Below are 23,673 nucleotides of genomic sequence, written 5' to 3'. Positions count from 1 at the left end.
CACTCTGCCACCCCAGTTCAGACATGGCCATATGCAAATCAGTCTGACCCTGTGCCTCATGGGAACAGTCCTGCCCGAACTGCCAAGGTATGCCTTCCCTGGACCGGAAACAAGCTTCCTAGGACCGGTTTCCGGCATTTCAGTCGTCTTCAGCCTTTTGTACCGCTTTGTTGGCCGTGTAGATGGTGCGGCCGAACTTTACCCCGCCCATCATCTGTTGGTACAAGTTGGAGTCCAGCTCACCCAACTTCGCGTCCGGGTCCGACGCCATCCTCGCCTGAAACTCCTCGTCATAATATGACCAGACGTAACCACCGTACGTCACCTGCGCCCTCCGGACCACATCCATGTATTTGAACAACGCAATGGCCCTGTCCGGATACTTTTCGCAATATACGCTAGCGTATATTAAGAACGCCGCCGACCAATTGTCAATCGTCAGCGGAACTCCTGCTCCTCCTCCTTTGTCCCTTCTTTAGAAGTCAGCTCCATATGAAGGAGCTTCAAAATCTCGACATACTCCCCCTTCCATATTTTCTCCTTCGTAGCCAGCGACAAATGTGCCCCTAGTGGCTTAGTCACCCCCAAGTAAGGGAGCTTGTGCACCGGGACCACGCAACTCTCCTTCCCCCCGGCGGCTGTCCCGACGGTCTGCGTACCTCCCGCTACCGCCGCACCCCCGCCGGAGCCCGCCCCGGCGCTCCCCACCCCCTCTGACGCCCCCGCTCCGTCCGGGCCCACCCCCATGTCCTTCACATAGCGTCCTTTCACCAGCCACACCAGGTTCTCCCCACCAGTATCCGTACCCACTGACACCTGCGCGCAGCGCTGCTTGCCCGAACCACACCCCGCTCCGTCCCCAATCTTACCTAGTGTCAAGGTCGGCGTCTGAACTGGATCCCGCCGCCTAACCAGTGGAGCCGGGGGGGGCGTCACTCTGGGCGTGTCCTGCCGTCGGCGTACCTGCAATACACTGCCAACAACATTACTCGTCTCCTCCTCCCCCTCCCGAATCGCCCCCTCCTCCTCAGACTCCACACCACCTTGTCGGTTCCCCATCTCCCTGCCGCTCTCTAAGGACTCCAGCCGGCTCAACCCCGCCTTCTCCCTACACACCCTCTTCAACGCATTCAAATCCACACTCTCTCTCCGTCTATCTGCTGCACATGACCCTGAAGCTTGCTCCATGGCGTCAAAACATACTCCCCGTCCCCCGGCGGCCGTCTCGACCCTTCGGGGTGGGGCAGGCAGGGACCCTTCGCCCCGCCGTCCAACGTGCTCCCACGCTTGGTCCCTCATTGGAGCACGACCGCCCGTACAAGGCAGAGCCGACTCATCCCCTCGGTGGACTGGAGCCGCATGCTGCTCTCCCGTGCACCTTGCCAACATCTCCTGCCAAGGGAAAAACGCGGAGTCCAGCATGCCGGGGAAAAAACAGCCCCCCTCCTCACCAAAATCGCCCCCCACCCCCTCTGTAATCCCCTCCCCCATCCCGCGGAGTGTCTCCCCTCCTCGCCGGATGCCCCATCCCCACCCCTCCCCCCCAGACCGACCGCTGCGTACCCTTCCCCCACCCCACCCTACTTCCCTCCACACTGTGCCTCCCCCCACCACATGCCCCACCCCCCACCCCGCCTCGCTCCGCTCTCCCACGGCCGACCCCCCACTCGCCACATCCCCCAGGCACCACCCACCCCCCTCACCCTCAGCTCCCCCCGCACCCCCCACGCTCGACCCCCACCCGCTCCCCCGTCCCCTCTCCCCCAGCGCCCCCCTTGGCGACGGCGACCTGCTTGGCCCCACCATACTCTCCCCTTCCCCAGAAGACGACCCCCAGTCCAAATCACTAAAGGGGACCCCACGCCCCCATCCTTCGCCCCCCTCGCTCTTCACCTCCTGCCCCCCCCTCCAAGCCCCCGGCCGCCCAACAGCTCCTCCACCTGCCCCCCCCCCCTGTGGCACATGGCCTTCCACCTCCCCAATCCCACTCCTCTCTGCCTCCTCCCCCGCCCCCCAGCCTTGCCCACAAACTCCAGGACCGGCCGTACCTTCGCACCATTCCTCCCCCTGCCCTCCTCTTCTGAACCGTCACTTGCCTCGCCCAGCCCCGCCGCCCGCTCTCCGCCACCCTCCCGCCCCTCCCCCTTCACCATGAGCCCTCCGCGGCCACGACCACGGGAGCCCACACGCCAGCACAGCCGCCGCTCGCAGCGCGCCGCGGCGGCCTTACCTGCACGTCGGGCCGCAGCAATTCCAATCGGCCCGCTTCACCCAGCAAGCTCAAGGCCTCCTGCACCCGGGGATCCGACACCACCGCCATGTCGCCTCTGGACCTGATCGACCAGCATCACCGCCAGACACACCGCGAACAACACCAGCCACCAGCCCCAGATGCCAGGTAATCCCCGCGCTCCACTCATGCCTCCAAATGGCCTGCAAAACTCGCGAAACCCGCCACCAACAATCCAAAACGCGAGCCAAAAAACTCGAAACCCAACCCTCTGCCGGCTGTTGTGTCACTGCCCCCGAAATGGTGGTCAGTGACACAAAATGGCCGGTTATAAAACCCCCCCCCAGCCCAACCAGCCCAACCCCAGCCCAAGAGGAGCCCAAAAACGCCCGCCGCTAGCCCAACCAGCCCAAAACCCCCAGCGCTGCTGTCATTCTCTCTCCCCCCTCCCCCCTTCCAGGCCCCAAACACCCCCCGGAGGCGGCAGGCCTCCTAATGGTCGGCCGCCTCCCAAAGCCCCATTAGCCGAAGAGCCAGGTCTTGATGGTTTTCCTGAAGGTGTTCAGGGAGGGGGCGTGTTTGATGTCTGCCGGTAGCTCGTTCCAGGTCTTGGCTGCAATGTGAACTCACTTCCCCGAGACCAGATCCACCCTTTCAATGGCCCAATTCAAACGGAAAGTAAAACAACTACTAATGATCAGTTCCCTTCCCCAGTGGTACTCTATAAATCTTTTAAAAGACTACCCCGAATCAAGACTACTTATGCTGACCCTCGCCTGCACTTACTCACTTTTGTTGTTCCCGCATTTGTATACTCATATATGTTTGTTTCTCATGTTGTACCGCCCTCTGATTCCCTAAAGGATCACTTGTATATGCTTATATTCTTTCCTCCATGTTGGACAGCGCTCTGACACTGAAAGAGTCATGTTTGCGCTCAATAAAACTCAATAAATAAATAGTATAACAACGCACAAATTTTGAAAAAACTGAAAATTCGATGGAGTAACATCTTTTACACAGACCAATAAAATGGGTATAAATATAGGATTGCACATAAATGTGCCAGGTCATATGGGTGGCTTTTTCCAGCATTTGTTGAGTTAATAATATATGGTGTACCTGAAATCTGCATCGTCCTTTCTTGAACTGAGACAGCAAAAACAGCATGTTTCTAAGAAGAGAAAGAAAATATACCTGAATATGAATCAAAGAGAAATATGTCCTCATCCGAAAATCCTTATCACAATTTATTGACACGTTCTCATATGACTACACCAAATTATCTAAACTACATTCAAGCAAAACACACATCTTAGCAGCTAAATGTGCGTTTCACCGACCATCGGCAAGGCGCATTCGGAGACCTTGGAGTTTCTAGAAATCTAAGAACTTGTTTTTTTGCCTGCTCCATCTCTCCACAGCACGGATGCAGCACATTCAAAGATCTCATAAAAATGCATTAAACATTTATGTATGTATAGTCAATCAGGAGTTAGATTTAAGATGAAAGTGATACATCTTCACGTGATATGTTTAGCTTTTAAGAGAACGATGCACGCCATATTTTTGCAAAATGCAAATTAACTGTATTTGCTCTCTCCTTGTCGTGCTTTCTTGGATATTCTAAATGCCGGGGTGTAACACAGGCCCCTGCAACACGGGGGGGGGGGGGGGGGTCCCAAGCACTTTAGAGGGGCCCCCTTCCGCCATAGGCCAATAAATATCTGTGAAATATGGGACACCCAGGGGCCCCTCATATTCTGCAGGGGGGCATCCTTTTAAGTTACTCCACTGCCTAAATGTACACAATAAGATACAAAAAAGTATAAAAGAATGTCATAATTATATTGATCGGGCAAAAGATTGTCTCCCGGGATATCTACACACAAAACGGGAAAATAATAGCCCTGAGAGCAAACACATAAATGATGGGGACTCCTTTGGCTTCATGACTGGATATATTTTTGGCACAGTAAGCCGCATAAGTTACAGCACGCCTCGTTATGCACTGCTGCACCACAACCAGCGCTTGATGGCCTTAAGGAGGACCCAGAAATATATGGCCTCTTAATAATTAACAGAAAAACATTGATCCGTGTCGCCCTGGCTTTCCTCTTAATTTAATGAGTTTTTTTCGAACAGGGGGCTTTTTAAAGGTCTGAATCAGTACTTGGTTGTATCTTTTAGTTGATCTTTTCGCTCAAGCCTCTCTCACCACGAGACCGGCACTTTGCGTCTCAGCACCTCAACTTTGCTCTCACCACCCCACCAAAAAACATTATCGCAGATTTTTTTATGCCGAGAAGTCAGCTTTTTCATTTACTTAATAATACTTCCGGTTCCTTATTGGGAATAATGGTGAAATTGAACACGAATTGAGAAAATATACTTTATCACCACAAGTCATCATCTGCGGTTGACTGATTTTGGCCAGTCCAATCTTTGACATGTTGGAAAAAAAATTGTACAGTATGTGTGCCCGGTTTCATTCCCGGTTTGACCCTTTGTTGGATGGTAACTGCAAGTCCTTGTTCCTTACATTTGATAAGGAGGCCTTCCTTTTAATCCTGAGAGTAAATGTTATACTAGAGTCGTCTAATACCTCAAACCGCATACAAGACAATATCAGTCCGCTCAGACGGAGGATTGCTTTGAATGACTGCAAGACTGAAATGCAAGCTTATATTTGAAGAAAGTCACAAAAATTATATATTTGTCGTATATTCATTTTCTTCTTTAGGTACTGCGGGTTGGTGCCAGGAGATTAAAAAATGTCACCTCACTTGTGAAAAACTCCAATTACAACACCTCTAACATTTTCTCTCAGCCCTACCACTTAGTTAATGAAAATTATTGTTGTGGCTACTATCTTTTTAAACCCTTTCTGGATGCACCCTGGTGTACTTGTGCTTCCTGGGGAACTGTGATATATTTTTAAGAATTGTGTCACTTTTTTTCTCTATATTTTGGTTTTTCTACAATTTCCTACACTGACGATACTCAAATTGTAGTGGCGGTCACTGGCAGCATGGAGGAAGTGGCCCTTTGTTTCAATAATTGTATGCTGGCCATAGTGAGCTGGATGAGTAGCCACTATCGAAAATTAGGTTCAGAAAAAACAGAGGGAAGGACACCTCGTTTTGGAACCTTTCATGGTGGCCTCAGACCTTGGGCCACCTCCCAATACCGGTACCCAAAGTGAGACATTTAGGCGTAATCTTCAACTCCAAACTATCCTTTATTGACCAGACAAATAAGCTCATCTTTTCTTGTTTTTTCATGTAAAAAAGCCGGAAGAAAATCATGTCTTTTACTCATTTTAATTTACAGTAAACGGCTATCGTATCCCTGGTCTTAGCAAGATTGGATTACCGCAAACCCCTTTATTTGGCAAGGCTCTTTAACTTTGACCATGGGCGAATTCTGCCGTGGCATGGGTGAATTAATGAGTTGGGGTGTTTCGGACGGCCTCCGGCCATCCTCCGTACATGCCCACTGTGACGTTGGACGGCCCCAAATGGGCTAAGGAAACTGCAGAGGGTACAGAATGCTGCAGTGTGCCTCCTCAAGAACATTCGCAAGCCCGACTCAGGATCAAACACACTAAAGGAGCTTTATTGGCTCACTGTGGCAAAAAATGGATTTCAAAGCACTGTGTACAGCGCATAGAGCACTCTATCGTACCGGTCCAGAATATCTAATTACAAAATTCTCCTGGTATATTCCTGGGAGATGCCTTCGATCTGCATCCTCTAGAACAGTGAAGGTATCTAAAATTCGTAAGATGTCTTGAGGAGGGGTAGAAGCTTTGTCTATGCCACCTATCAGTTATGGGATCAGCTGCTCTAGTTCCTCAGAAGTCAACCAAATCTGGCGATTTTTTTAAACCATCTCAAAACATAGTTATTTTCACTCGGGCTCTTTAGATTTCGACTTTCGGACTTTTTTAGTGCAGAATTTCTCAGACTCCAGCGCCAGGACGCCTTCAGATATATGCCACGCTTTACAAATATTAAATATCAAATATTTTTGGTATGCGTTAACGGTCCAATTGTGTTTAAGAATCATTGTTACCATTTCCTTAAAACAGACATAGAGTGAGCATTGGCTCCACCCAGAGCAATACATTTCTGTTACTTCATGCCATTCACTGTTTGGTGTATCACTGGCGTAACGAAAGTTGAGGGAGCCCCCCTGCAGAGTAAATGGAGGGCCCCCCTCCGTACCTACTCAGGAGCTCTCAGGCCAGGCTAATGTGCTGAGGGGGGCCCCTGAAGCTCAGCCCACCCCCGCACTGAGGGGGCTGCGGGGGCCTTTGTTACGCCACTGACTAAGCCTCGTTTGGAGGGCATGCAGTCCAATGCGGGAGGGACTATTTTACATCAAGAAAGTACACTGAATCAGGACACCTTACATTAATTTTGCTCATGGATGCACAGTATACAGAAATAAAGCATTTTTTGTTTTTTTCAGTGCAGCAGGCTTTTGAAAAATATTTTTGTTAATAATCAAAATGCAAGCCAGACCTATTGGCTTTCCCAGTGCTTGTTTTAAAATCTTTTCATGCAGCTTTCAGATACCGTGCATTAGACAACTGCGAAATAAAATATAACGTTTAAATATGTATGCCTATGTCTACAAAAGAGTATGTAAATGTCTTGGGACAAGAGGTTTCCAGTTCAATTTGTTCGGAAAGCTCTGCATAAGGGGCCAAGTTTGCAATCTAGGCCCTGGGTACACTTGGGCCAGAAAAGGCTGAGGTGTTTACTGCGCTGTGCAATACGATCAGCGTGAGGTGTGTTATACAATGGGAACAGTAAACACCTCCAGAGCTGTGTTTTCCTATGGAAAATGAGAAATTACATGCAGAAATGAGGTTTTCTGTATGGAGGTCTGCGTGTATTGGAATTTACTGCATGTTTTATACTGGTAAACTGCGACAGCCGACAGGTTCCACCTGCTAACATTTTTCAGGGGGAAATTGTGGTGGTTCGACGTTTACTGCAAATATCGAAAGTGCAATCCCTCTGCAGTAGGAATTCACACGAGGATCCGAATTTTACCTCCCCCCCACACACCCATATCTAACATGAGGACTATAGTGTCACTATGAACAAAGAAACAAAGAAAGGGTGGGCCACTTGTGGAGCTGATAACCCGGATCTCTTAACACATGTTCCCCAAAAGACTATTTTTGGTGCAGCGTGAAGTGGCCGTCCAGTGACCTTAGCCTGGCCTTGGCCGCCTGCGCATCAGCAAATCCCTCTTAATCGGACCACAGATCTCTGGCTGCCTCTAGTCGCTGGCAGAAGGACAGGCTGGGGAGAGTTACTGTGGGATATTTTGTTCCTGTAGATATGAATCTCTGGCCCCCCGCAGAGAAGCAGGGGACATATGTATGCTGAGACAATAAGCAATAGTTCAGGTGACCGTTGGGCATCCAGGGCTGCGCCAGCAGTATTAATCATTCAGCCTTGGAGCCGCGCGGGCTACCAACCCGCACAGGAGATCTCCCACAATTCTAGGTCGATAACATAGGAGAAACTGCATTCCAGCAATTAGTGATCTATTATTACATGGAGAGATATTCATGCTAGTCAACAATGGGAAAGGGCGCGAGACAGAGAGCGGTATTATAAATGGCGCAGACTTACAACCATGAAACATTGCTATTGCTTACCACGGTGCGCACCCTGAATATTGAAACCAGAACATAGATGGCACAGAATATCGAGGACAAAATATCGAAACTGAAAAATTGACCAGTAGGTATAGACTTATGTAATAGATATACGCTAATACCGCTGTGGATAATGAGCACTATATACGACTGTAATATAAATAAATGAGTGGTAGAGAATGGAACTCAACTGGAACAGCGCCAGGGACATTCTACAGAACAGCCACTTCTAAATATGGGAGGTTTCTAGATATTTTAAGATCATTTTCAATGTATATTTAGATACATCTTGCTGGGAGGTGTGTCATGCAAGAGAATTAGAAACATATAAATCAAACTCAGCACTTTGTTGCAGTGCAAATATATATGGAAGGTTGCTTAATTCAATCATGTCCAACTTAGGGTTCAGAGGAACGTCTGCTTCCTAAGGAGCAATCTACTAATAGCAATCAAACTCTATCATGTCTTCAAGGTCACAGCTAGAGTTTTTGTACTTGTAGGTGAGTACAGGTACACTCCCTCACACCTCCTTCTTGCCAACTCTTCCCATTCTTTTCCCCACCCTTTCCTCTGTTGCTCGCCCACCCCTTGTGGTCCTTTTATTATTTATTTGTATATGTTATTTACATTTCTAGGAGGGCCCAGCAGCTCACACTTGTTGCCAGGGTGCTCCACTTGCAGAGATGCACTTTTTGCATTTAAAAATGAATGTTTTTGTTTACCAAGCCAAGTGTCATCCATCTTGGATTGGTAAATAAAGAAATTAATCAATTGCATTCGCGTCATCCAGCAGATGTACGCATGTGCGGTGGCACATGTGCACACAAATGGTATCGCGCTTGAGCATGCCTACTAAATAATGCGGGCACCACTAGCATCATGATGCGTGCACGCTATGGATCGACCATGATGCATATTTTCTTTTAAAACTTGCTTTTTACCAGTACTGAACAGCCTTCACAAAAGTGCACAGAAACAGTAAATAGGTCCCAAAGTAGAGACCTATTGGCTTTGCTAATGTTTGTTCATTTAGTAATGATATTCGTCAGTAGTCAAGTAATTCTTCAGTTTCTGCAGCAAGTGCTATGTCAAACAGAGCATCAGCAGGAGAGAGGACAGAATGAGGCAGAACGATTAATACCACATTGCAGAGTTGCACTGAATGTCTGTCACTTCATAGGGACCATGTAAAAACACATTGGAGAAGTTGTCAGTCTTGCAACTTTGCAATCCCTTCAAGGATAGATGGTAGAATTTGGGGGAATAAAGTGCCTTGATGCTTGAGGAAGGATCCTATTCTTTAACGTATCCACTCCAATAAGAGACTGGCTGAATTACAGAAGAGCCAAGAGATATTGGAGAGATTTCATAAAGGGAAGGGATGACAGTCAGTAAGTGAACCTCCTACGTCAGTAATTAGGCAGCAATGGAAGGCTAACCGAATAGCTATTTTTTCCTTGGAATAGCCTGAAGCAATGAAAGAATGACTGGAACATCTGCTGTCATCTCCAATGATCTCTGATCTGATAGTAGAGAGCTTGTCAGTACTAGGTAAACAGATCCATGCATATTTTGAGTATTATATTGAATTGCATACACCTGAATTTGTATCAAATGCTGCAGAAGTATGAATATGCAGATCGTAGAATTCAAATGAGGACAATGAGCACCGACACACGACACAAACAGGTGCACTTCAATTGGACCAGCCAGGAATGTGGGGGAGGACTGGACAATACTCTCCTCTACATCAGCATAAAATCACCGTGACCATAAGATGCCTCACATTTCATCCTAACAAGGCAACTTGCACATGCCACGAAAGTATAACCCTCACAGCAAAAGATAGGTAAACATTCCAAAAATAAAGATTCATGCAACATTCTAAAATGACTTCCAAATCTCACTCTTTTAACATTGTCCATCTTTAGTTAGGTGAGGAAATTAGTCTTGTTCTTGTTCACATTCTTTCAAGGAAAGGATTGAGTTAAGAAGTCTGAGCGGTTTACGTAGAGAGACTTCTCTGCAACAGACTCCAATATTTGTGTTGACAGTGGCCTAAAAATGTAGCATTGCCAGTTCAACTCATGCATCGCACTAGTACTAATCCCGCCCCCGCCCCGGTCATTCTCTGAGAACATTTCTTATGGGTTAGACTCCAGTGAGATTTGTAATGGTGGGCAGCGGAAAAGGCCTGTGTTGATGTTAACAACATGCCTATGATAAACAACAAATTTCTCATGAAATCCTCTCGTTCCTTTAAATGTTTCAGCTCTTCATCTTTAGAACGTTTAAATTCTATTAAAGTTTGAGAGTGGTTTTCTGGTGTCTATCAAAAATCCCTAAAATAGTATTTGTTGAGATTGGTCCTGCATCGTAAAGCTCATGTCCATTACAGGATGGCTCCATCTTTCAAAAGAGAACACTACTGTTACTGTAACTTTTAACGTTCATGTGATATTGGGCAAGAGGTAATCCAAACAAAAACAACCTCACCGTAATATCCCTCTTACACACATGTCATCCTATCAAAGGCCAATCAATACGAGGATCATCTTTGTGAGAAATTTGGCTGTTGGTTGAAGGGGGGTTCTGGATTCAAGCAACAACCACAAAACCCATCAGGGTTAACTCCTAAAGTCACTAAACTAGCCTGTGCTTAACCCTCTGGTATCTTGGCACAAAAGCAGTCAGGCTTAACTTAGAGGTAATATGTAAAGTATTTGTGCATCACACAAACAGTAATAACGTGAAAACCCAACACAAGAAAAATCCCAAACCAATTTAGAAAAACGGAGTAAAATGTAATAAATTATTTGTCATCAAAACAACAAAAATCCAATTATTAGTAGAAACAGAGACATGCAATTTTAAAGATTTAGGTAAAAATAGTGCTTAAAAGCACAAAGCGTCAACTGTGGTTATCTGGTCGCCCCGGAGTGGGAACTAGTCACAAGTTCAAGCTGACCACAATAGAGCATGGGCCCGATACAGGGACCAAGAGGGTACGTCTGAGAAATGTAACTTAAATCCTTGTTGCAAAGCATTGCGCTCCGGTGGTCCTGAGAAGTGATGTGAGGTCTGCATTGAAGATGCATCGTGCAGCGTTGGCTCCGGTGACCTGTGTGGGCTGAGGTGTGAGCTTGTGTCGAGGATGAGTTGTACAGCGGTGGTTCTGATGAGCTGCGAGGGTTGCGGTGCAGGTGTGTGTCAAGGCTGTGTCACTCTTTGTCAGTCCTGATGGGAAGTTGTGAGGTTCACACCAAGGATGCATCATGAAGCAGCTGTTCTGATGAGCTGTGCAGGCTGCTTTGGGGGTTTGTGTCAGTGCTGAGGCGCGCTGGGTGATTTCTGATGAGGTGGTGCAAAGAGCTGCGTCGGGTTTGCTTTACACTACTTCAGTTCTGATTACACAACAGCTGAGCTGGCAGAGCACCTTTAGACCCCTCTTACAAAGGTCCAGAAATTAAGGGGCACTACTTGGGGGGTGGGTAGGACTCACAGCAAGCAGAGTCCAGGTGCAGTGTTCAAGAAGGTTGAAGCCTTTTTTGTCGCTGAGGCTATGATCAGGTGGTGACCCAACAAGCCCATAGAGTCACTCAGGTGGTCCTGGCTACAAGATGCAAGTTCAGTCCTCCTCACACAGGCAGAAGGGCAGTCCTCATTGTAGCAGAGCAGCACAGCAGTCCTTCTTCTTAGTTTTCAACAGGTCTAGAGATGTACTGAAGAGTGGATCTGAGGGTCCAATATTTATACCTGGTGCCCACTCTGAAGTAGGAGAAGCTTCTGGAGTTTCCCTATACAGAGGCTTCATGAATCTCCCGCCTCCCTGCCCTGGTCCCAGTCTGTGTGGGGGCACAATAGGCTAGACTAAAGTCCTTGTCATGTGACCCAGGAACAGACTGCAGGCACAAAATGGTAAGGATAAGAAAAAGCTAGCTTTCCAAAAGATGTATTTTCAGAATTGTGACTTAAAATCTGATTTTACAATTGAAGTGGATTTTAAATTCCAAATCCTCATATACCAAATATGACTTCCCTACCTGCTCCCAATCAAAGGTTAGCACTTATTGGATGTAATAAGGTACCCCAATGTTATCCAATGGAAGAGGTAGGCCTTACAGTAATGAAATTAAAACAAATTTGTGAGTTTTTCACTACCAAAACATATAAAACTTTAAAAAACATGTCCATCTTTTTAAATTCAATGCACCCTGTTCTATGGGCAGTTTAGGGCCTACTTTAGGGGTGACTTATTTGTAATAAAAATATGTTTTAGACTTAGCAAGGTGGTTATATTACCATGTTGAATTGTCAGTTTAAAACAAACTGCTTGCAGGCTGTAATGGAAGGCCTGGGACATGTATTACAGGGCTACTTAATTGGGTGGCACATTCAGTACTGCAGGCCCACTAGTGGTGTTTAATTTACCAGCCTTGGTTATGTGGTATAGCTGTAAGTTAAATATGCTGATCTGCTGTAAGCCCATTTTACCATGTTTGAGGGAGTGAACACAAGCACTTTAGCACTGGTTATCAGTGCTAAAGTGCACAAAGTCCTAAAAGCCAACAAAAATCAGTTCAGAAAACAGAAGGGGTGAAGGCAAAACATTTGAGGTGACCCTGCAGACAGGGCCAGTCCAGCAATCTTGTTCCAATAATGGAGACAACAGTTCTGCAGAACCAGTGTTGCCTCTTGCGTCATAAACATCTACATACAGGAGGCAAGCTCAGTGGTTACCAGCCAGTTATGCACATTGCACATTTATACCAATGGTGTACGTGGGCATTATCTCTTTGGAAATTGTGAGACACAAGAGGTGTAAGAGAGGAAGCAGAGGTAGCAACAGTAGTGTTGGGGGTTAGCTTGTTTGCCTCCAACACTACCTCTTTTAGCCTCTGGTGATTAGAGGTCTCAATTTATCTATAGCTGTGTCCCCCTTCTTACCAACTCTAGCATGCAGCTATAGGTTTCGTGTCCTTTCCTGTAACTGCAACTGAATCTTCTGTAGTTTGCCTCCTCTTTAGATTTTGCCGTAATGATAGCCATATCTATTCTCTTAAATGAGAACTGTTCAGTAAAGGGCGCAAAACATGAGTTAGGACTCCTATAGAAGTGGCAAGCAATAAGGTTGTGGCAAGATTAATAGGTGACAGAGGCACCCTGCATTGGGGGAATGGACTGCTAGCCCTGTACTTTGAGGTTTCTGAGCCTATTTACAGTCCTTGACAAAGTCAATCAATTTCCACTAGACTTGTTAGCCAGAATAGTTGCCTCTATTGATCCTAACTTGTGTGCCCTTACTCCACAAACTTCTTGCGTTGCTATTGTCATAATGAGCCTCGGCGGCTCCCACACATTAGTCTCAGTGAGTATAACTTACCTCTTACCATAGATTTAGTGGACTTTATTGAGTGGTGTTCAGCGTCGTCTGAATTCTGAAATGCAGAGATCACATAACGTATTGGCCAATGTGAGGCATTTTCTTGGAATATACTATTTTGGTGTTGCCTTTTACCGGCAGGGTCCTTGAGCAACCGATACAACTGCATATAATAGAAATTAGAAGAGGCTGAAGATTATGGCAAGTTAGAAGGATGGTGACTACAGCACTGAGACTACCCAAAAGAGAGTGCAGCCTGCTGCATCTGTAGTCTCTTGGTTGCATCCTATGATGTTGCTTACAATGAGTCAATGGGACTGAGCATTCAGAATATGTCAGCATGCTAAGGAAAGCACAAGTCACCCAAGGCCTCATTAATGAAAAGCGACGCATCGCTGCATGAAAACAGCGATGCTTCACTTTTCATTGCGCCCTCCGTGCGACATGCTGGATGAGTCATATTTACAGTAGGACGCATCATGTTGCAAGGAGTTACAGATACGTCAGTATTTCTGACCTATCTGTAGGCGCAAAATGACGCATTGCTGGAGTGTGTCACAAAAGTGACGCAACTCCAGCAATGGGTCATTACACATGGCCAAGTCCCATTTCAAATGTGCCTGCGTCCGTCTTACGCCTGCTGTGAGGCCGGCGTAAGATATTGATGCATTTGCATCCTAGAAGTGACGCAGTGAAATCTTATAGATTTCACTGCATCACTTCTACGAGGCTTACTTGCATCAAAACGCCCACCCTGCATACATTATACCTGGCGCAGGTATAATGTGGTGCAGCGGTTTACAAAGTGACGCATCTATCTAGATGCGTCACTTTGTAAATATGACGCAACATGGCGCATTTTTTACTCTGCTGGTGAGTCACAAAAAGTGACGCACCGGTGGCGCAAAAGTAATGCAAGGGCTCATAAATAAGCCCCCCAGTTCCTGTCCTGTGGCCCATTTGTTCTCTATAAAGCAGAGCAAATACAGCTCATTCAAAGAGAATACTAAATCAGATGAATGTTTGAGACCGGCTCAGAGGTTTTAATGTGATCTTTCTTTAACTATCTTCTGGGATTCAGAGTACATAGTGATGAACTACCCAGTAAAAATTGCCTTGCAAACATGTTTCCAGCTAGTCCCCTATCTGCACATTGCCTGCGTCAGGGATTCTCTGGAGAGCGTCACGCCGCGTCCGATGATGACTCCTGACTCCCTCCTGGGGATGCCTTGTGAGCATTTGCTGTTGCTGCACAACTGTATTCTTCGTACAGTATCAATATAGCCTTTGAACAAGTGCATTTTATATATGTGCCTTTGTTGAGGTACATCTAAGGTAAAAGTCACATGATAGTTGTTGGTCTTTCAGAACAAGAATTGTGTACAATATATATATTCCACACATTTGTTTAATGTTTGTGTATTCTTAAAAGGAGTAATTGGACATTCTTGTCTTTCCTCTTGTAGGCAAATCTCCCAAAACACGAAGAGCGGGATATCGCAGAAGAAACGCTATAATCTAGTGGCTTGACAGCTGGTTTTAGATTCAGAACAGGGTACCTAATTCTGTCTTCCCCTGATGTTAGTTAAGAGTTGCCAGTCATACCAGCTGCTAAATCTGCCTTGTCCTTTAGTACCTTTAGTACCCCGAGTACTGTTAGAAATTAAACGCTAAGCCGTACTGGAAAACCATTTACAGTGGCGCCAGAATGGCTTCTCTTACAGGCAAAACCAAATAAAAGTCCCCAGTGCTCATCCACCGGCGGGAATAAAGTAAGAAAGAATTTTGGAATTTTAAGGCAGTAAATAAAGTTTAGTTTTCCGATGTACCTGAAGTACTATTTACTGATGCTCTGTAGGAACCAGGCCGCTTCACTTAGATTTTCGCTTGGTTTTTTTCAATAGAACACCCTTGTGCATGACACATCCCTCTGTCCTGACAATGTTTGTGAAAAGAGCATAACGGGTTTATCAAGTGAACCGCGGCTGACCTGAAAGTGGCGTAACAGGTGGGAACATGGAGCAAACAGTCTTAGGGGTGAAGATGTCATTCAGCAGCAGAAGGGGCTTCTTATTGGCTGTTTTACCTCTCTTAGAAATGCAAATGTTCTTCCTGCCTTTCCCCTAGCCCCACTCTAACTGTAATGTATTCTGCGACTTCCCTTACTGCGCTCTGTAAAATAAACATGTGCCCCCGTGGAATTAATTGATCTCTCCTCTTCTACGGTTGCCAAAGGCCGCTTGCAGGCCCTTGCCGGTAACTGTATCCGGCCTTCAAGTATCGGGCACAAGCAGCTGGCTGGCAATCCCTTAAGTCGAATGTCCTCAACTGGCAGACATTTGAAAATATTGTGTCTTGAAGCCGCCTGTCAAGAACCAATAGCGCGCACAGATCTGTCAGGGGCGGGCCCTGTGTAATTAACACAGAGGGGTTGTAAACCATGCCTGTGCAGCCTATTTCTAGTCCAGTTCCTGTGTTTATAGAGCACATTTTTAGGTCGGGCGTCGCAGCGCAGCTGTCGTACTGCCTTATGTGATCAACAGATAAAAAGCGTAAAGGTGCACTGCAGCGAGAGGGGCTTCAGCCTCCTTCAAATGTTAACTACCTTTAGTATAGGTTTTGTTTGGACAGAAGTTGTGTGCTTTCGCTGAAAAAAAGTGCTTGTAGTGCACATTTTTTGCCCTGTAGCAAAGATTATGCTCAACATAGTGTGTCTGAGTTGGTTGTTATGATAAGCCAAGGCTACAAGCCTAATCTGTTTATCAAGGAAATCTATGGCAAATATATTAACACCAATTAGTCTTTAATAGTGTTTTTTGATTTACACTAAAGTACATGTTGAAGACTGGTATTTTGTGACAGGGAATTTCTCAGTTTACAACAGGAGGCAAGCCTTTTGGCATTGGTTACTTCGCTGTTTTCCTTTGTGGCAAACCCTCTGTATAGAATATTTCACTTTCACCACTTGCCGAAAATGTGCCCAAACACCTCATCAGGGGTAGCAAGCGTATATATAAACGCAAATCTTTTTCCCTCTTCTATCCCTCCACTATCCTACTCATTCCAAATAACTGACTAACATATCCACCACTCAAATTACTTTCATATTTCACTATACTAATTCACCACTAATCCTTCATGGGTTCTGGAGTAGCGCGCCACTCACCGAAAAGTCGCTTTAAAGCCTCGTCAGAGGTAGTAACTGCTGTATAAATGCAATTACAATACAAAAAAGAATTATTGTAATGCCGTTTTAGGAAGGGCTGTATATATTTTTACCAACTGCAATTTTGTATAATATTGAAATTTCATTTTTTTTAAAAACAGCAATTGTTTCAAATAATAATTTGTCTTAGAAAACAAGAAATTGCCAAAGAACGAAATTAAGGGATAAAACAACACCTTTACTACTATATAACCACAGACAGATAATTAATGGTCTTTCAGAGGGAGGGAGTACCTTTGCCTTATGTAATTTTATGACAGTATTCCAATAGTTGCGTTGTGAGAAAGGTTATGCGGAATACAGTAGCCCTGAACTGGTTATGGTGAAAAGCCAGTAATAAGACCCTGATTGGTTCTTTGATAAAAGTTATTTCAGAACAGAAGCCATAGGTCTCAACTTATTATTATGAAAATGAATGACAAACCTAATAGGTCTGATTTATTTATTGTGAAAGTCATGCTAGAGCCAATAGTCCTTTAAGGATGGGATTGTTATTACATTGTGTTAAAGCCTGTAGATATGATTGCTTTACATAGATTCTCACAGGCGACTTTAGGAGACAGGGGTTTTAGTGTTGGTTTCCCCCTCTGACAAGCTATGCTGGTAGAAGATTTAAAGTTTGATAATCTCATATAACTTTCTAACAAAGTATTCAATACTGTTTTGCCAACTATAATTTTTGGAATATTTATAATTTTTTGACGGTGCCTCAAAGTTGCCTTGTGGGAAAGCTTATACGGTATTCAGAAGGAATGAGATCCCACTAGTGGAAACTAATGATAAAGTCTATAGACAGGCCTGATTGGTTGTTAGAGGAACATTTATGTATTATGCCACAGGTCCGATATGTTTATTGCGAAAAGTTATGTCAAAGATAGAATTGTGGAAAGTGTTTGTTAAAGCCAATAGGCCTTTAAAGAGCAATTGCTATTACACTGTTTAGAGGCTGTAGACAGATATCGTGTTACATCGAATCTCACAGAATACCATTGTAGGCATGTTTTTTGATGTTGGTTATAACCTCTCGGACAAACACTTGGGGTTGAAAATAGCAATGTATTGATCCTTCTTAGGCCCTTTTCAGAGGGGTTGTATGTTGTTTTGTGAACTCTAATTTTATGCATATTTGTAACTTTGACTGTTTGGATGATGGTTGCTAGCTGATGTGCAATCAGAAGGCCTCAGTTGGTTATGGAGACATATCATTGTTGAATTCTGTAGGCTTGATAGATTGATTTGAAACTGTAATGTCAAATTCTATAGAATAGAATATAAAAGGGGTACATCAAAGATAGTCGGTCTGGTCTTCAATGTTATGTCTGATCTGTTTATTATGACCAGCTATAATAAAAGCGGAATGCCTGACTTATTTATAGTGAAAAGCATATGCAGACACCAATGGCCCTTTATGGTTTATATCTTTTTATTCAGTGAAATCAGTAACACATACACTCGCCTCCAACCAGAGGCTGGTGAGGCGAACAAATGGGGGGAAGGAAACAGAGGGGGAGAAGGAGAAGGTCTAGGTGGGGGCCACAATACAACAGAGGAGGGGAGGGAGGGACAGGACTACATAAGGGAGGACTAAACAGGTAGGGAATTAACTTCCGTCACAGATGCCCGCATATGTGGTATTGCAGGTTGGTGCTGGTCTCTCTTTGCTTTCGTGGGTCTGTGCGGGCATGGGCCTCGTTATTCTAAGGGCCTGAAGGTACTTTGGGCCGGAGAGTTCTCAGAAGTCTCATGATCAAAATTGGAAGCACGGGCCCACATTTTATCTAATTGCAGCGGTTTACTATCATGTAAGGTGTCGAGTGTTTCAATCCCTATGCTGTTCCATAGTCTGTGGAGCCAATCAGTATATTCTGGCTGAGTGTCAGTGCCCCACTTCGAGGTTATACCCTGTTTGGCTGAAATAAAGCCACAGTGATGGCCCTCTCCTTCTTAGAATGCAATGGGTAGGGGATTGTATTTGGTAAACCAAGCAGGCTACAGCTTGTGAGGGGAGGGATAGCTGTGTCAAATATCTTGATGTTGGAGGGAGGTGCTACAATAGTGCTGAGCATTCCTGTTGGCTTTCATTTGCTGTTGGTTTGCATGCGTGGTTCTTGCAGTTGTGCCATTCCTGTTTGTCTCTCGGCTGGTGTGGGTCTATCCCCTAGGGCCGCCAGCTGTTGGACGCGTCACACCTGGAGTTGCCCAGACCTAGGATGTCGCTGGCCTCCTCCAATGTGCATATCATGTGGGTTTCATTGTTCCAGGCAAAGATCAGGCGGAACAGGTGCCCTCATTTGTAGTGACGCCCTGTTCAAAGGGGGATATTGCAGGTTTATGCAAATAACGTCGCTGTGTTTTGATGGAGGACATGTTTTGATAGAGTCATATTTGTGCTCTGTCGAATAATATGGGGCCCGATCATGCATCGCTGCCATGATGACTTCTTTCTGGCAATAATGGTGGAACAGTACCCCCTTGAAGCCGCGAGTGAGGAGCAGCCCGACTCTACCTGATCCAGCCCTTCAGGCTATGTGTCGTGGAGCAAGCGGTCGCCAACTGGGGGTCAACAAAGTGGTCTGTTAGGGTACTTAGTGAAAATATTTCTTTAAGTGTAGAGTCCTTCATGGCCCTTTGCAATGCCAAGGTGGTCACCGGATCCCACCCCGCAGGGGCAGTGATACGTCGGTGCAGGCTGAAACAGGTCATGATAGTGAAGGCTCACTGGTTGAGGAGCTATGTCAAGATCGGTACCCGCTGGGCCCTCCCAGGCAGATATACCTGTGCGGCCAGGATTTCTAACCTCTTTAGCCATCTTGGAATGGTGTTGTCCATGATGTAGCATTGTTTTACTGGTCCATGATATCTACTGTGCATTATGTTGTCCCCCTTATATCAGATATCCATACATGTGAGCATTCGAAAATGTATAATATATAATATTGCCCGGTGCTATGTTTAATCTTTTGTATTGCAAGCACATGCCCACCAGTACTAGGTGGTGGCATGTTTTTACTTCATCTGTGTTGTTGTGGATGGGTAAGTGGATGAATCTAAGAGTGAGTCAGTTGGTGGATGCATGGATGTCTAAGTGAAAGGATAAGGGACAGAGTGAATGTACGTTGACTTGTTCAACGCCTCAACTCACTAGTGACTGGAGAGGCACTTTCAGTTGTAATTCAGACCTTTTCACATTGCAAATGCTATTGTTATAATATTCTGGGTGTTTAGCCCTCTTCACTGATTTTACAGTTGTGCAAAATCTAGGATTTCAAGCCCTGCAGTTGCTCGCCCAAGTGTTAGTACAGAAACTGTCAATGTTTCTCTACAGACTTTCATGTCTATATAAAATCTTTACTTTATATTGTGATTAGTAAACAAAAGAAAAGGTTACCATTTCATTTCATGGTCTTCTGCACAACCTTCCTACCCAACTTCAGCCTAACAATCCACCCCCGGCATTTGTACTTTACGCTACTCCCAAAGAAAGTTCTTGCTATGCTTGACCTTTGTGTTTGAAATCTCTTTTCTGTTGGCGCCTTTGTATAATTTATTCCCTAATTTGATCATCTCTGCTTTACCATATACACTTCTCAGACTGCCTAATATGCTATAACGATTCTTCACCCTCACCAATGTTCATGTCGATGTTTTATCCTTCGCTTTCTTAATTCCTACTTCTCCATACATCTTCCACAGTAACAAGACTCTTCCCGCATTCTAGGGACTATTTAGGCAAACCCTCATCTCAGCCGAGCTATCAAGAGCAAGCCCCATGTGAAAGGGCCTGCATTACTCCTTACGCCTGCTGTGAGGCAGGCAAAAGGATTTGACGCAGTGGCGTCCTAGAAGTGTTTCAGTGAAATCTCAGAGATTTCACTACAACACTTCTACGAGCCTTTTCTGTGCCAGTACGCCAACCCTGCATACATTACATCTGTTGCAGGTATGATGTAGCGCAGGAGTTTACAAAGTGACGCATCTGCCTAGATGAATCACTTTGTAAATATGGTGCAGTGTTGCATATTTTTAACGCTGCAGCAGCATCACAAAAAGTGATGCAACGGCGGCGTAAGGGCATTATAAATAAGATTGGTAGAGTGGAGTGGCATAGAGTGGAATAGTGAGGGAAAGTAGAATGGCTTAGAGTGGGGTAGAGTGTTGTAGAGTTGATTGGTATAGAGTGGAGTGGCATAGAGTGTCAGAGTGGAGTGGAGTAGTGTATTGTAGAATAGAAGTAACGTGGCATGGAGTGGCATAGAGGAGTTGCATAGAGTGTTATATAGTTGAATAGTGTTGCATCGTGTCACAGAGTGGAGTGTTGTAGAGTGAAGTGTCATAGAGTCGAAGAGAGTTTAGTGGAGTAGAGCACAATAGAGTATAATGCAGTGGCGTAAATTAGAATATATAGAGTGCAGTGCAGTGTTACAGAAAAGATTAGCGGGTGGAGTGATGCAGAGTGCATTGGCATAGAGTTTAGTAGAGTGGCGTAGAGTTAAGTGGTGCAGAGTAGAGTGCAGTGGCATAGAGTGCAGTGGCAAAGAGAAGGGTGGTGTATAGTAGCTTGGTGCAGAGGAGAGTGGTGCAGAGAGCCCTGGTGGATAGTACAGTGATGAAGAGTAGAATAGAGTGACATATAGTGCAGTGATGTGGAGCACAATGGTGTAGAGTAGCCTAGCATGCAGTGGTGCAGTGTGCAGTGGCAGAGAGTGCAGTGGTGCAGAGTAGAGTGACAATGAGTTCCTTTGCAGAGAGTGCCGTCTGCAGAGTAGAGTGGCATAGAGCGTAGGTGCATACAGTGTAGTTGCATAGAGGGCAGTGGCGTTGAGTAGAGTGTCACAGAGTAGAGTGGTGCAGAGTAGAGTAGTGCAGATACCAGTGGGGTAGAGTACAGAGGTGCAGAGTAGAATAGAGTGGTGTAGAGTGCAGTGACATAGATCGCAATGGTGTAAAGTGGTATAGCATGAGGTGGAGTACAGTGCTTCAGAGTAGAGTATAGTGGCATAGAGTGCAGTGGTGCAGAGTAGTTGGCGTACAGTGCATTGGTTTTGTGTAAAGTGATATTGAGTGCAGTGGTTTAAAGTACAGTGGTTTGAAGTACAGTGGCGTAGAGTAGAGTGGCGCAGAGTAGTGTGGCGCAGTGTAGAGGAGAGTGGCATAGAGTGAAGTGGCACAGAGTGAAGTAGAGTGGCATAGAGTGCAGTTGCGCAAATTGTAGTCGAATGGCGTAGAGTGTAGTGGCATACCAGTTACATAGAGTAGATTGTTTCAGAGTAGAATAGAGTGGAGTGGAGGAGGGTAGTGTGGAGTGGTGCAGGGTAGAGTGCAATAGCATAGAGTAGTCTTGTAGAGAACAGTGGCATAGAGTAAAGTATTGTAGAGTACAGTAGAGTGGTGTAGAGTGCAGCAGCATAGGGTGGAGAGTGGCATAGAGTGTAGTGGCATAAAGCAGATTGTTTCAGAGTAGAGTGAAGTGACATAGAGTGGAGTGGTGCAGAGTAGAGTGCAGTGGCATAGAGTACAGTTGCATAAAGTGCAGTGGTTTAGAGTAGAGTGGTGCAGACAGCAGTGATGTAGAGTATAGTGATGCACAGTAGAATAGAGTGGCATAGAGTTCAGTGACATAGAGCACCATGATGTAGAGTGTAGTAGCATGCAGTGGCATTGCATACAGTGGTGCAAAGTAGAGTGGCATTGAATTCAATGGCAGAGAGTGCAGTCCTGCAGCATAGAGTAACACAGAGTACAGTGGTGTAGAGTGCAGTGGCATAGAGTGGTGCAGAGTAGAGTGATGCAGAGTAGACAGGTGCAGAGTGCAGTGGCATAGAGTACAGTGGTGCAAAATAGAACAAAGTGATGTAGAGTGCACTAACATAATATGCAATGGCATAACGTGGCATAGTCTGCAGTGACACACAGTGTTGCAGAGTAGAGTATAGTGGCGTAGGGTGCAGTGGTGCATAGAAGTTGGCATAAAGTGCAGTGGCATGTGTGTATTTGTTTGGAGAAAAGTAGTGTTGAGTGCATTGGCATAGAGTGCCTTGGTTTAAAGTAGAGTGGGTAGAGCGCAGTGGCATAGAGTACAGTGGAGCAGTGCAGAGTACAGTAGAGTAGCATAGAGAGGAGCAGCATAGAGTAACGTGGCATGGAGAACAGTGGCACAGAGTACAGTGGTACAGAGTGGAGTAAAGTGGCATAGAGTGCAGTGGGCTTGAGTGCAGTGGCATAGAGTGGATTGTTTCACAGTAGAAAGGAATTCCGTAGAGTGGAGTGGTGCAGGATAGAGCACAGTGGCTTAGAGTAGAGTGGATAATAGAATAGTACAGTGGCATAGAGTGCAGTAGTGTGAAGTGGAGTGGGGCAGAGTGTGGTATAGTGGTACATAGTGCAGTGGCATAGAGAAGATTGTTTCAGAGTAGAGTGAAATTGTGTAGGCTGGAGTAGTGAAGGGTAGAATGCAGTGGTGCAGGGTAGAGTATAGTGGAGTAGGGTGCAGAGGTGCAGAGAAGATGGCTTAGATTGTAGTGGCATAGAGTGTATTGGTTTTGAGTAAAGTGGTGTTGAGTGCATTGGCATAGAGTGCCGTGGTTCAAAGTAGAGTGGGTAAAGCGCAGTGGTATAGAGTACAGTGGAGTAGTGCAGAGTAGAGTAGCAAGAGAGGAGTAGCATAGAGTGCAGTGGCATGGAGTACAGTGACATAAAGTACTGTGACACAGAGTGGAAACAATGGAATAGAGTGCAGTGGCATAGAGTGGATAGTTTGAGAGTAGAATGAAATTGCGGAGAGTGGAGTGGTGCAGGGTAGAGCACGGTGCCTTAGAGTAGAGTGGTGCAGAGTAGAGTAGAGTGGCATAGAGTGGAGTGGGGCAGAGTGAGGTAGAGTGGCACAGAGTGCAGTGGCACAGAGTAGATTGTTTTAGGGTAGAGTGAAATTGCCTAGTGTGGAGTGGTGCAGGGTAGAGCAGAGTGGCATAGAGTAGAGTGGTGCAGATTAGACTACAGTGTAGTGGCATAGAGTAGTGGAGTACAGTGAATTAGCATAGAGTACAGTCTTGCAGAGTAGAGTGGCATAGAGTGGCTTGTTATAGAGTGGAGTGGTGCAGAGTAGAGTGGAGTGGGCTACACTGAAGTGGTGTAGAGTGCAGTGGCAAAGAGTG

Source organism: Lissotriton helveticus, chromosome 7 (assembly GCF_964261635.1).
Source record: "Lissotriton helveticus chromosome 7, aLisHel1.1, whole genome shotgun sequence".
NCBI classification, from domain to species: Eukaryota; Metazoa; Chordata; class Amphibia; order Caudata; family Salamandridae; genus Lissotriton; species Lissotriton helveticus.
The sequence above is the reverse complement of the archived record's forward strand: the minus strand, read 5'-3'. Positions refer to the sequence as shown.